General features: G+C 40.4%; 1 protein-coding gene across 2 annotated transcripts in view; it reads right to left on the bottom strand.

The window, feature by feature from the left end:
• HYCC1 (hyccin PI4KA lipid kinase complex subunit 1) overlaps window positions 1–9,148 on the bottom strand; it is a 57,755-nt gene extending 48,607 nt beyond the window's left edge. For both annotated transcript variants that reach the window (XM_081932624.1, XM_081932625.1), the window contains exon 1: window positions 8,952–9,148. The gene's annotated coding sequence lies outside the window, so the exon portion shown is untranslated. The remainder of the gene's footprint in view (window positions 1–8,951) is intronic.
• Between the last annotated feature and the right edge of the window lie 5,818 nt (window positions 9,149–14,966).

The following is a 14,966-nucleotide window of genomic DNA, read 5'->3' as shown; positions in this document are numbered from 1 at the left end:
GTTTTTGAACTGGTCCTCAATGAGGAGAGGAGGCGTGGCTAAGAAAATCAACTCAGTCCTTGGGCAAATAGACTGAATTTAACCCATGCTTGGACTCTCCAAGCAGCGCACAGGAGAACTATCATTTCCCAAAGGACTGAAAAACAATAGATAAAAATCTGTGATACAATAACCAAGAATTGGTGCTTGCTTGCTTCTTTTCTGCTTGTGTTCTGTATAAATTAATGAAGAGCATCTGTATTCCAAGAGTAGCCTGGAATCCAAAGCTGTTTAGAATGGCTATTCTGAAATGTTGTCACTCTGCCACAACCCAGAAGAAAGACTTGAATCTGGAAAATTAGACCTTAGACCTCAATTAGACCTGAGACGATGTTTAAACTTTCTTCCATAGTTACTGATTGGATTATGTGTTTATTTATTTTACTAGATTTACATACTACTTCAGCTGTTACCAGTTCTTGATTTGTTGCACTTCTTGAGTTGCTATGAATTTTTCATTGGGAAAACAATTGTAGACTGTGCTATCTTTCATTCTGTTCTATTCTTGATTCCATGTGGAAACTGTAAAATCCTGCTCGAAGTGTGATTCATTGAAATATTTATCATTAGAGGTCTTCTGAGTTCTTCCTTGTGGAAAATACCAGTTAATACTCCAAAAGATCTTCAGCTCTTTTACAATAGCTTGGTGAGTGTTATTCACAGTATTATCAATCACTTCATCTTATCTTTTCATATGGTTTTCTTAGTAAATTCAAGAATGGTTTACCATGGCTTTTTCTGATGTAGTATGACAAGATGCCTTTGCTTTTGTCTCTACAGTGATAATCCTTTTCCACATTCTTCTGTATCACTGTTGCCTGATATAGGTGTCTACTTGCTTTACTGAACAGCTAGGATTAAGTTTCACACGATAGATGACCCTGATAAAAGTACATATTTTGGCAAACAGCACTGGCATTTTTCTCTCATTCTCTCTCAAGAACATTACCCTTTCATGATAAGGCAACATTAGCAGAACTTTGTCAAATTGCTCTTATTATTATGAAGTTCTCCCTAAAATTCAATTGTATTGTTTTACATCCTAAACTTGAGGCTAATAGAAAACCAAAATAAAATACACTGATTAGATTAGTAGTATTGTGAGATGTGTATTAATTATCTCATATTAAGCTATTTCACAGCTATGTCACACAGTTATGTGATTGGTGGGTGGCAGAAAGCTTTCTAAGAATGCTGTGGGTACATCTGTAACTGTTGCTCGGTTGTCTCATGTTTCTTTAGTTATTTCTGTGCTTTGAATTTTCTGATAGTAATTTTATGCTGGCATATCTGTTGTGCTAGCTGCTGACAAAAAGAATCACAGAATTAATTGATAAATGTATTAGTTCCTCACCTCCTAAAAATTAAAATGTTTTCATATGAGAAACAGCTAAAGGAACTAGTTACGATTAGCCTGAAGAAAAGAAAACTTAGAGTGACATGATAGTCTTCCCAATAACTGAAAGGATGTCACTGAGAAGAAGTTGATTATTATCTAAAGCACCTGAAGTCAGGACAAGAAGCAATGGGTGGAAGCTCATCAGAGAGAGATCCAACCTGGAACTAAGGAGAAATTTCTTAATAGTGAGAACAATTAGTCAATACAACAACTTGCCTCCCAAAGTTTTGGGTGCTCCATTCCTGGAGGTCCCTTCCAGCCCTATGATTCCATTTCTATCTTTAACACTGAAATTATGTCAATTTGGAAACTGCTATTTCCTATGATGATTGATATGTTCCACCTCATAGATTCTCAAGGATTATTGATTGAGTCTGCCCCTAGTATAGAAAAAACAGCATGATGATAAAACATCAACCACTGAAGTACAAGATTAGAATTTAGAAGGAAAGCATTCAAATCCGGATTTCGTCACAAAATTAATGGAATACATTTGGAGTAACCAGCTCAAAACTGGGGAAAAGGGGGGGAGGATGTGAAAGAAAGAATGTGTTTATCGCCAGTAGCTTTGGGAAAGAAGTTGGTATATAAACATAATGAATTACAATATACTGGGGCCTAGAAATAAACAAATAGCTACGTCACTTGGTTGGGTCAGTGTAATACAATTCCAACTGCCTGTATTAGCAAATTTCTAATTTTGTATTTTGGATAAATTTTCAAACATTTTAAAAAAGTAGAATAGAAAGTGCATATTCTGGAATTTTTGCAGAATTTCTCCAAAACAGCTTGACTAGTTATCAGTTGAAATTAATACAATATAACAATTTTGTTACTGACTTTAAAATATTGTCAGAATCCTTGCACAAAAGAAATCACCATGGCACACAATGAACACATACTCTGATGCCAAGATAAACATCTATTAAACTAACTGTGTTATTTGTCACAAAGTTTTTTAATGAGTCATAAAATATGAGTTTCTATCTGGTTGATTCATATTAATTTTACTTTACACCCTTTTGATTTAGGGGGGAAAAACCTTGTAGCACAAAAGAGTTAACAATTAAAGACTATAATTCAGAATATATATTTAACTATTATGCATGTAGTAAATTCCTTTAAGAAATTTGCTATCTTTAAATCATAAAACTACATGTGTGGAATATAATGTACCTTACCTATCAAACCTAAAAATTTGAAATGACAACCTTTGCTACACATATAAAGAAATAAACAGAAAAGCAGCAAAGGCAATTTTCATTTTGCATTTAATAATGGAAAAATGATTTTAGAAATATCTTCTTGATATGGATTTTTTAAATTCGTGGTAGTGATTAACGGAAAAATAGATTAAAAAGATCAAAACTCATAACTGCATTATGATCAAGTAAAAGCAGCAAGAAGAGTCATGCCAAAATATTTATTAATGACAAGAATAAGAATAGAGTAACTGATTAATTTGTATCTTTCAGAAACTAAATGCTAGCATTATCACTGTAGAAACTATTTTCATAACATATATTTACAATTACTCACTTTATTAATAATGAATAATCTGAAAGATAAACCCTTTGTTGGCATTTCCAGTCATATTTCTTCTGGCAGAAGATCTAGTAGTTGCATATAAATTAATTTGTGAACACAGATTCCCTTGAAGAAAATTAATTTTCTTTGCCTATAAAAATATCTTTATAGGAATCTAAGTGCCTTTGACAAAACCCTCATCCAACATCATATTCTGAATGTGCTGATTCAATGATGGATAGGATGTTGAAACCAATTAGCTATCCAAATCCATATTTTTCCTTCTTTAAGCATTTTATGAAGTAGATTCTATTCCACAGAGGCATATGCTATAATAGCAGTTTGAATTAAGATTCATGTATGTCTCTGGTAATCCTTTGGCTGTAGCTACTTTTCTTCTGTCTAGAACCAGTCCCAAGATCGGGCTAAAATTCAATTTTTACATAACTCTTACATAGGATCCATACATATGAGAAAATAATTAATTCACCAACCACCCATTTCTACAGATTTTCATCACGGTATAAAATTGTGATCTAAAGCGAGAGCACAATTTTACACATCTCAGGATAATTTTGCAGGATCCAATCTGGGTCAGTCACTGGGACAAGAAGTTTAGTCTTCCAAGCTTTCAGACTAATGGAATCTAACGTTCCATTAGAGAGAACATCCCTGAAGATGGGCTCCAGCACAACTCCGAAAGCTTGGAAAACTAAACCTCTGGTCCCAATGATTGACCCAGAATGGAATCTAAAACAAGTCTACACAAATTTTACATAGGTTGCATATAAAATCACTCTCATGCTTATCTGCATTAAATAAGACAACACAATTACTAATTGGACCATTTTTTGGTATTGCTCAAAAATTTGGATCTACAGAATTTATTGAGTCAGATGATTTTTCCTTAGATCCCAAATGGAACCAACATTAAATCACAGAACATATCTATCTGGAAGAAATAAATCATTACAATCATAAATGTACCAATTTTATCAGCATCAAAAAAGCCAAAATCATGATAGTTTTGTGCAGATGGATGTGATACATGATTTAGTTTTATATGGCTTCTTTCAACATCATGTGAAATCAAGAGTAACTACACCTCAGAACCTCATATTTCCACATGGAACCAATATCAGAGCAATAGCAAAAAGAACCAGGGAAAAGGCTGTAGCAAACAAGCAAAGGCCTAACTCAAAGTTATTAGCAACATAGTGTTACATAACACAGAGATCAATTTTTCTCCCATACCATCTCCCTGTTCATTCTTTCCAGTTTTCTCTTACTCCTTCCAATGCAATCATCTGTCAGCACAATAATAGTTAGAAGTGCTCTTATTCATTAGGTCTTGCATGATGACTCTTTTAAAATAACATCTTTAAAAAGATGGAACTTATCTTAAACATAAAATTTATCTCCAAAACTAACATAAGTCTATTTCCATTGAGTGTTTTGATGTTTAAAACTCTATAGACTGTTTATATCTTTCAGCAGGAGGCAGCACCTCTTTAACTTTGGCTCAGGTGAGAAGTAGAAACATGCAGATCTGTTTAATATTGGAAAGGGAATGATAGTAGAATGGTTGATTGATCTGGAAAATGACAGCGCAACACATCAATAGTGATGTGATGTATAATTAGTCTCATTGCTCTATATGGATCCCATGCAAAAATCATGTCAGTTAATGAGATTTGGTACAAGTAGTCCTCAATTTACATCAGTTTTAGTGGCTGTTCAAAGGTATCGTAGCAATAAAAAAAAGTGACTTATAACACTTTTCACACTTACAATCTTTGTAGCACCCTTATGATCAAAATTCAGATGCTTGGCAATCATTTCATACTTATGACCATTATTGTGTTCCAAGGTCATGTGATCATCTTTTGCAACCTTTTACAAGCCAAATCAATGGGGAAGACAGATTCATTTAACAACTATGGTACTAAATTATCAACTGCAATGATTATGATTCACTTAACATCTGTGGCAACAAAGGTCATAAAATGTGACAAAACTCACTTAACAAATGTCTCACTTAACAGAAATCTTGGGCTCAATTGTGGCCATAAGTCAAGGATTATCTATATATCCAATCCACTTGAACAAAAAACTTTGAATCATTTGAGATAGCTCATTGCAGGCTGATGGAGCATGCATGTAGTCTGTGATTTCTGTGAGCATTCAATGTAGGTCCCATATAAAAATTATACAAATGTTAAGACTGTTAATTGTTTATATATAGCAAAGGATATATAAAATTAAAACAGTAACTAGGGTTAAGTGCCTGGAGATGGACTGCAAATCATGCAGTGCCTTATGCCCACACATAAAATACAAAATCTAGAAAGCTCTGTTTTGATAATAATAATAATAATATTTATTTCTTAGCCGCACCCTCTCCCGAAGGACTCGGGGCGGCGTACAATGAAACATATGAAATAAATATGTGGACAAAACAAACATATAACAGAGACATATACCGAGACACACACAAGGAGGAGGTCGGCTGATAAATAAAAACAATTAAAATACAGTATTTAAAAACCCCTAGATAATTAAATATAATTAAAATACCCAGTTAAAAACCCGTCAGGAGCGATATGGTTAGATCAAAGTTGAGCCAGGCCAGCTGCTTGGAATAGGTGGGTCTTAAGCTTAATACGAAAGGAGCGGAGGTCAGAGGTATTCCTAATATCCGGAGGGAGGTCATTCCACAGGGCTGGGCCCGCCACAGAGAAGGTTCTACTCCTAGGCGCCGCCCCCCGACACTGTCTAGTGGATGGCACCTGGAGGAGGCCCTCTCTGTGCGAGCGGATTGGTCGCAGGGATGTATGGGGCAGAATACGATCCCGCAAGTAACTAGGTCCTGAGCCATGGAGCGCTTTAAAGATTGTTATCAAAACCTTGAAACGCACCCGATAGACCACAGGAAGCCAGTGCAGCTCGCGCAGGAACGGTGTCACATGGGAGTACCTAGTACTCCCCATAATTACCCGCGCGGCTGCGTTCTGGACCAACTGTAGCCTCCGGGTGCATTTCAAGGGAAGCCCCATGTAGAGAGCGTTACAGTAGTCCAAGCGAGACGTCACCAGCGCATGAGTGACTGTGCGTAAGGCGTCCCGGTCCAGTAGGGGGCGCAATTGGAGCACCAGGCGAACCTGGTGGAACGCCCCCCTTGCCACGGCTGTCACATGGTCATCCATGGACAGCCGGGCATCCAGGAGGACGCCCAAATTGCGCGCCCGCTCCACGGGGGCAAGTTGAATGCCCCCAATGGCCAATGATGGAATTAATTGGCTGAACCGGGGAGCTGGTACCCACAGCCACTCCGTCTTGGAGGGGTTGAGCTTGAGTCGGTTGTCATCCATCCAGATCCGTACGGCTTCCACACACCGGGACATCACTTCGATGGCCTCGTTGGGGTGGTTCGGGGTGGAAAAGTACAGCTGAGTATCATCAGCGTACAGATGGTATCCCACCCCGAAACCACGGATGATCTCACCCAGCAGCTTCATATATGTGTTGAACAGGAGTGGCGAGAGGACCGACCCCTGTGGCACCCCACAAGTAAGGGGGCGTAGGGTCGACCTCTCTTCTCCTGCCAACACACGCTGCGTCCGGTCAGAAAGGTAGGAGCCGAACCACCGCAAAACGGTTCCCCGGACCCCCAACCCCTCCAGCCGGCGCAGCAGGATACCATGGTCGATGGTATCAAAAGCCGCCGAGAGGTCTAATAGGACCAGGATAGAGGAACAACCTCTATCTCTGGCCCTCCAGAGATCATCCACCAACGCGACCAAGGCCGTCTCCGTGCTGTGACCGGGGCGGAAGCCGGACTTGCGCGGGTCTAGATAATCATTTTCCTCCAGATGTCGTGGAAACTGGTAGGCCACCACACTCTCTACAACCTTCGCCAGAAAGGGAAGGTTGGAGACAGGACGATAATTGGCCAGCTCCAAAGGGTCCAGGGAAGGCTTCTTGAGCAAGGGTCTCACCACCGCCTCTTTCAAGGCGGCCGGGAGAGACCCCTCGCTCAGCGAAGCATTCACTAGGCCCAGGAGCCAGTCTCGTGTAACCTCCCAGGATGCCAGTACAAGCCAGGAGGGGCACGGGTCCAATAAACATGTGGTGGGTCGCAGTCGTCCACGCAATCTGTCCAAATCCTCGATGGCAACCAAGTCAAACTCCTCCCAGATCGATTCCTCAAGACTCGCCATGGACGTCTCCATTCGATCACTGACAGGAACCCAATCTCTCCGGATTTGAGCGATTTTATCCTGCAGATATTTACCAAATTCCTCTGCCCTGCCCTGTAGGGGGGCCTCCCGCGGCCTCTGAAACAAGAGGGAGCGGGACACCCGAAACAGGGCGGCAGGGCGGTTCTCCGCGGATGCAATGAGAGTGGCACAATATTGGCGTTTGGCCACTCTCAATGCCACAAGGTACGTCCTTAAATGGGCTCGTGCCTGTGTTCGATCAAATTCGGAGCGAGAGGATCTCCAACGACTCTCTAGACGTCTCTTGCGGCATTTCATCACCCTCAGCTCCTCGGTAAATCAAGGGGCTAGGGTGGATCGTTGCCGCCGGAGAGGCCGCAAAGGCGCCACCCGGTTCAAGGCCCCGGTAGTTGCATTATTCCACGCAACCACCAGGTCCTCTACCCGGGGGCGGGTCAAGGTTACAGGAGGTGGCCCAAGCTCCATCTGGAACCTATCAGGTTCCATCAGGCGCCTGGGGCGGAACCATCTGGAACTTTCCGGTTCCGCCTCCCCGCAGCGGGAGGTAGCACCAGGGAAGTCAAGACGAAGGAGTGAGTGAACTGACCATGACAGGGGAGTGATGGTTAAGTCCCCTCCTCCCAGATCACTCAGCCACTGGCCAGAGACAAAAACAAGGTCCAGAGTGTGTCCTCCCTCGTGTGTTGGGCCCTGAATCATTTGAGTCAGGTCCATGGCTGTCATGGAAGCCATGAACTCCCGAACCCCCTCTGATGCTTCTCCCATTGATGGCAGGTTAAAATCCCCCATCACTAAAAGTTTGGTTTGATTTCATGTTCCTTTGATCATTTTGTCAACCCACTCTTAAAAATTAGTAAGGGGAGAGGTGTTGTTTGAGTTATGGTGGAAGTTTTAAAATGCTCCATAATGAAGGGCCAGAGAATCCCCTCCTTCCCTCTCTCTCCCTTTTAATTTTTGCTGCAATTGGCTAAGCCAGAGAGAAACTCGCTGGGCAAAGGCAGAAGCAGCAGCGACCATAGACTTGCACAGCGACCTGATACCTCCCGACGACGCCCTGTTTGACTCAGAACTTGGCCCAACTTAAGTTCCCGGAGTTCCCTCACCAGCGACTCAAGCGGAATGGGACCGCCCCAGATTCGGAGGCCTGAGCGGGAGGATCTAAAAAGCTTCAAGTATCCCGACCTGACCCTTTAGACGTGGACAAGCCGAGAGTCGAGCCTCGCATCAGGGACCGCTTTTTTTCCTCCGCCGGTTAGCAATTCGCTTCCCTCGCCGCCTTCCCTCACAGCCCACAACCGAGTCCCACTTTGGCGCGTGGGGCTCGACCCACGCCAGTCACTCGCTTGGCCGCCTTCCGTCGTCGCCACAACTTGTCACCTGTCCAGATCGGGACCGGAGGACAGTAACCGGCACGCCCTGAACCCCGCTTCTTGGCTCCTCGCCGCCTCCCGCCTCTCTCCTCAGAGGGGGAAGGAAACACAAAGGCGGGGGGAGGAGAGGGGCCGCGGCGAAAAGAGCCAATTCTCCGAGTGGGGACGAGGGTTCAAAGCTGCGACCTCGCCGTGAGGAGAAAAGAAACACGCTGTCGTCGTCCCCCTCCCGCCGCTGACAGAACCGCTATTCCAGAGCCTGTTCCAGCCAACCATCCCAAAATCCAACACACACACACATACACACACACACACTCTCACACACACACGAGCGCTCACACAAAGAAAGAGGTTCCCCCCCTCTTTTTTTTTTACCCTTTTCTCAGGGAAAAAAAGTTCCTTTAGAGCTCGCGCCTGTTCCTCTGTCTCACTCTGGGTCAAGACGGCGCCCCTCCAGGCCCGCTGGTTCTCCCCTTTGGCGTCGCCGATCTCGGCGCGACTCGCTTTTACAGCTCCCGACAAAAGTGTGAGGAAGACAGAAGAGCTGATGGACGGAGAGACTCGGGGCACGACAGATGTCTGCCCCGCCCAGCAGAGCCGCTATTTGAGTGGCCATTAAAGAGAGCCAATAGCAATACCGCAAACCCGTTACACACCAATAGAAATTCGTTAGAGAGGTGGGAACTCCAGGGAGGCCCGCCTTTTTTTTCTTTCTCTCTCTTTTTTTTGTGTGGTTTCCTAAAGTGGGTAGATCCCGCCGCTTCATGAAGGGAGTTGAATTGTAAACGCGTCGTTGGAGATAGTGCTCGAGGGGAGGGATTTTATTTGTTCTGTCAGCGTCTGATTGACAATAGAAGACTACAATTGGGTTCGGAGGTTAAAATAGGTGAAAGTTCCATTACCCTCGTCCTGCCGCTGCGAATCAGGGCATGCTGGGGCGAAACGCATCGTCACCTCTCCGTGGCCTCAAGTTTTGCGATTAGCCTGGTTCCCTATTACTGTACTACATTCCGCTACTTTACTATAGGTTTAATTCCAAAGTCGTTTTGGCTGCTTGAAAACAAAAATATCAATTGTATACCGAAAGGCAGTGCAGTGTGCACTTCGAAATAAATGCTACTTTGTGTTTAATGGGAAATATTCCAAGATATAAGTATTTCAGATTCTTAAATATGTGTAAAACTTTACTAACTAAAACAATAATTAGAGCTATTAGAAGTGAGTTTTAATCTTCCAAAGATACTGTTTTTGAGGCAGGAACTTATAACTTCTAATTCTCCAGGTGGATTTAAATTTCTGTTAGAAAATCATTGCCCAATGGACTAATTCCATTCAGTATTGCTATTAAAAGTACTACTCAGGAGGTGGGTAAACTAATCCAGCACATCTACATCTGAACAATATTAGGTCAAGGAAGTCTGGCTTACATGCTTTTAAAGTTTCAGAGTTACAGTTCTCTTCAATACATTTGTTTTTTGCTTTTTGTTTTCCTTTTCAGCAGTCTGCTTTGAGATAAGCTGTGGAATATCCTTAGTATAAATTAGAACCTTAGAATACTGTGTCCTAAACAGAAAGAAAAAGGGATTTTTAGGGCCCCTTACAATGTGCACATTACACTTTGCATACCTGGTTTAACAACTGTGTACCAGCAGCATTTCTTTTATGGTTCCTAAATGACCATGAAGATTGTATGGAATGGAATTTTTGAGTAATATTGCTGTTATTTATATGATCTTATGTAAATGGCCGCAGTCTCACATTCAATTTTTGTGATTATCAAGATTTGTTCTGTGTTTATCCATATATTAGAAGACTAATTAGATAGTATTGCGTTTTCTTTTTGACCAGGGGGTCGAACTAGAAGACCTCCAAAGTCCCTTCCAATTCTGTTATTTTGTGATAACCTCCAGCATCAATTTTGTACTCTTTCTGGGTAACTTCACTGATCAACAGGATCAATCTCCTTTCATCTAAACTTTCCCTTCTATTTGCCATGCCAGCACTTAAATCCAAGCTTTTAACTCTGTCCATCTTCAGCAGTTGGTTTTTTGTATTGCATTCAAAATAAAATTGGATAGAAATCCTATAAGACATATAATTCATCCTTACTTCCTAGATTTTCAAGTTAATATTTTAATGGCTGTATTGTTTAGCAAACCTGTAGACCAGAAAGAGTGGAACAAGAGGTATAACGTCTAAGGTATCTTATTGTGTCATTCATTTATAGATGTAAGGCACGGGTGTCAAACTCACCGCATCACATTGCCATTATGTGATGTTTGGTGACATTTTCCTCAATTCATGGAGCTGCAGAGGCCGTAGCCTGCATGTGACACATCTGGCCTACGGGCTGCCAATTTGACACCCCTGAAAGGTAAGAAGAACCTGAGGTATTCAGGTACACACACTGATCAGCCCCCTGGATTCTTCTTGATGTCACTATAGGTTCTGACAGCTTTCCAGGCTTATGCAACATATCACTAAGTTGACTTCCTTTTGTTTAATATTCTGTCATTAGCATCCATATAAATTTTCACCTGACAGTTCATTTCACAGACTTGGATCATCATCTTAGGCTCTGTGTACCTGAGAATACAGAAGCCCCAATATTTGGCCAGAAAAAAGAAGTTGCTGATCTATTCGTGGTGGTTGGTTAATCCAAAATATTGAAAATAGTGTTCTGTAATTCATCTATTAGAGCTGGCTATCATTTTTCTTATGTTTAATTTACTATTGAGAAGCCTCAGGTCAAAATACAATCAGAGGAGCATATTAGGAGAAATTGCCATTAAGTGAATCAGAGGTTCTGCTGCTATACATGTTGTTAACAGTGTCTGCTGTTGCTTCCTTAATTTTCTCAATATTTTATCTGGATAATGATTTGGCAGTGCCCCAAAAGAATGAATCATCTGTACTTCTAGAGCTTTATCTGTAATCTTTGTTATTAGTTATCTCTAGGAGTTTATTTGAATTGCTCTTGGTCAAGGCTAAATTCTCAAAGTTGTTTATAGTTGGCAGCTTATTATTCTTAGTGCTTACAGAGAGACCTTTGGTTTGTGTGGAGGAGTGAAAAGTGAATGTATTTTATCACCCACACATAATGGAAGTATTTGAAACATAGCCAGATAAGGTCTCGTTTTGAGCAGCATGCCAGGGGTTGAGCGTATTTGAATGTCAGCAAAACTCTTTACATCCTCTTTCACGGGGTAGCCATTTGGCTGCTTGTAAGTGTATCAGATGGAGTTGACAATAGAAAACCTGGCTTAAAGACAAAGCAACAGCTCTTTATTAGACAAAGAAACCTTTATTATCTCTATTACAGTAAATATGTAGGACAATCTGGTTTGTTGGAAGAATCCAGTTATAGTTAATCCCCTTCTCTTTTCATTGCATTGTAATAGGTGTTTGAGCTAGTGTTTAAAGTGCAGGTTGCTCTCTGTAAACATTAGTTTGTGCTTCTATAAGTACAGTTAGTTGTCTAGTAGTTCTGTAAAAGCCTCAAGAGACTTTTTAAAGAATCCACATTGCCTTGGAAAGTGGTCAAAAATAGAGATTACTATCGGTATTGTTAAATTGCCTAGATAAAAAGTCCAAGTCACTCTTGTTCTGAGATTCTTGTACCTTCCGGGAAAAGCAAAAGTTGCTGGACTGGCAGCAACCGCCTCAGAAAAGGACTATGTTGTAAAACTATTTTGGAAATCTTTTGAGATCAAAGAACAAACCTCAGACTTTGTTTTCAAATCCTATTCCAATGTCACTTCATGCAAAAAAAATTATATTACTATTATTATTTATTTACTAGTAAGTTATACTTGCATTCTAAATAATTGGTAGTTTTCAGTTGTTTTGGAGGCTGTCAGGTGAAGTTATTCTTGAGTTCATCTACTTCACTTCTTTTCTCCCACTCTACACAAAATGTTTAAAAGCATTCACTATTAAAAATCAACCCATGCAGCTTGCCCGATTGTCTTCAGTCAAGATAAAGTATAGCATGAAAGACTAAAAGCAAAAGTAAGATTAAAAAAATGTAAGAGCATTTAGGCAAGATTTCAAAGAGAAGAAAGAGACAGTTTGGTTAAGGCACTGGCCTAGATATTAGGAGATTATGATTTCTACACAACATCATCCCCCTTAGGCATGAAAGCTGGCTAGGTGACTTTCAGCCAATCATGCTCCCTTAACCCAACCATTCCCTTAGATAATTGTTGTGGGGCTAAAAGAAAGCAGAGAAATTGGGTACGTATTACCTAATTAGGTAGCTAATACATTGAGGTATATACATATATACATATATATGTGTGTTTAGGTGTATGTGTGCATAATTTATATAAAATTTGTTGGGAAGACGCTTGACAATACTATGGATAGGCAAGAATAAAATGAATCTTAGAACAAATCAATCCAGAATTCTCCCCATATTTGGGACATATTATGGGATGTTGTAAAACTGGGAAAGGTGGACAAAAAGAAGAGGAAACTAGCAGAAATATGGAAAGACTCAATTATAGTGGCAATGAGTCTACCATTGGAATATATAAAAGGCCTTAGTGGGGATAGATCATCTTAGAGAAGATCTGCATATAACAGAAACATAATATTTATTGCTGCCAATATCAGTGAAATAAAGTATAGGATTAAAATTGTTTGACTTGGAAAGTTTTGTCGAACTATCTGCAATGGATTTCCAAATACTTGTACTGTACTATACAATTTGCACTGTACTCTTCCTCTGGAATGTTAACTGAATTTTTGTATGCTGTTCTATATTTAGTATAAAATTAATTATATAGTACTTTATACTTTATATACAATAAGAATATGCTAGGATTTTTATTTTATCAATGAAGCCCTTTCTATGTAGACTTGTTATGCAAGCAGTCTTCAAATTATAACCACAGTTAGAACCTGAGTTTCGGTTGCTAAGTGATGCAATTTTTGCAGACCTAATTTTATTGTTATTGTAAAGTGAATCATGTGGATGTTAGGTGAATCCTATAGTGGTTAAGCAAATCTGATTTTCCTAATTAAGTTTGCTTGTTAGAAACCAGTTAGGAAGTTCGCAAATCATAATCACATAACTGCAGGACACTGCAATAGGTCATAAATGTGAGCTCATTGCTCAGTGCACAAATTGCAAATCATGACAGCAGTTATAGTGCAGTGGTTATAATTTTGAGCCCACACACACACAACCCTCCCCCCAAGAATGACACTGATTTTTCCAAGTATATTTCTTTTTTGTTATAAAAAATGCAATAATACTTACACAATGCAATAATACTTACATATAATCAGAGGTGGTATTCTATGGGATCAGACCGATTCGCCCGAACTGGTAGCACAAATCACAGGTGGGCCCACCAACCCGCCTTGGCTCTATTTTGTCCTATTTAGGGATGTTTTTTGAGCAAAGCGCATGCACAGAAGGGGCTCATGCGAATGAAGCGTGCAAACAAAGAGAGAGAGAGAGGGAGAAAGCACACATTTGCAAACTGGTAAGTGAAAACTACCCCTGCTTATAATTCACATGCATCTTTTATGCTAATTAGCCTTGTCTTATATATTGCTGGATCATCAATGAGGTTCTCCCCTACTTTTTAACTTAATACAATATCCTTCATTATTTCTCCTCCCTAAGGAAATTGACCAGGCTCACATATTACACTTATGAATAAATCATAAGTGTCTACATTCATATATAATGCTAAGTCACGGTACCTCTGGCTTGGTTGACTTCTTTGTGTTTGTTAGACTCACACAACATATTGTGTTTATAAGTATCCTAAATGTATAGAAAATTACTCAGGCCTTTTTATTAGGCCTTATCTAGGTTGCTAAATTGCTATTTCTGTACTATTTGTGTTGGAATGTCCAATATAAATACATCTATAATGTAGTCTGACACATGAGTTTGGGACTAAGTTCTTACATCGTGCCTCACCATGAGGTTTATTTGATTTGACTTAGCATACACCTAAATCCAGACATTATAGCTTATTGATCGTGCCTCACAGCTTATATGTTGTAGAAGTAAACATAATTCCTACTTAGTCAATCTTTTTTTCCTTTCATTCAGTTGTGTCCAATTCTTGGAGACTGCCTGGACAATTTCTGCAATTCTCTTGGCAAGACTATTTTCAGAATGGTTTCCCATTGCCACCTTCCTGGGACTGAAAGAAAATGACTGGTCCAAGATTGCTAAGCTCCATTTGTCCCCAAGGCCAACTAGAAGTCTCAGCTACTAGCCTGATGCCTTAACTATTACATCAAACTGGCTCTGGTTAAACCATAGTTAAATAATTCATACAACATGTGAAGTGAGCTAATTGGGTAGACTATCATATTAGCAAAATGACTTAAACCAGGGGTGTCAAAGTCAAGGCCCACAGG

This window comes from Natrix helvetica (genome assembly GCF_964273705.1).
Source record: "Natrix helvetica genome assembly, chromosome: Z".
Taxonomy (NCBI): domain Eukaryota; kingdom Metazoa; phylum Chordata; class Lepidosauria; order Squamata; family Natricidae; genus Natrix; species Natrix helvetica.
Note: the sequence above shows the minus strand (reverse complement) of the source record. Positions and strands in the feature narration are given on the sequence as shown.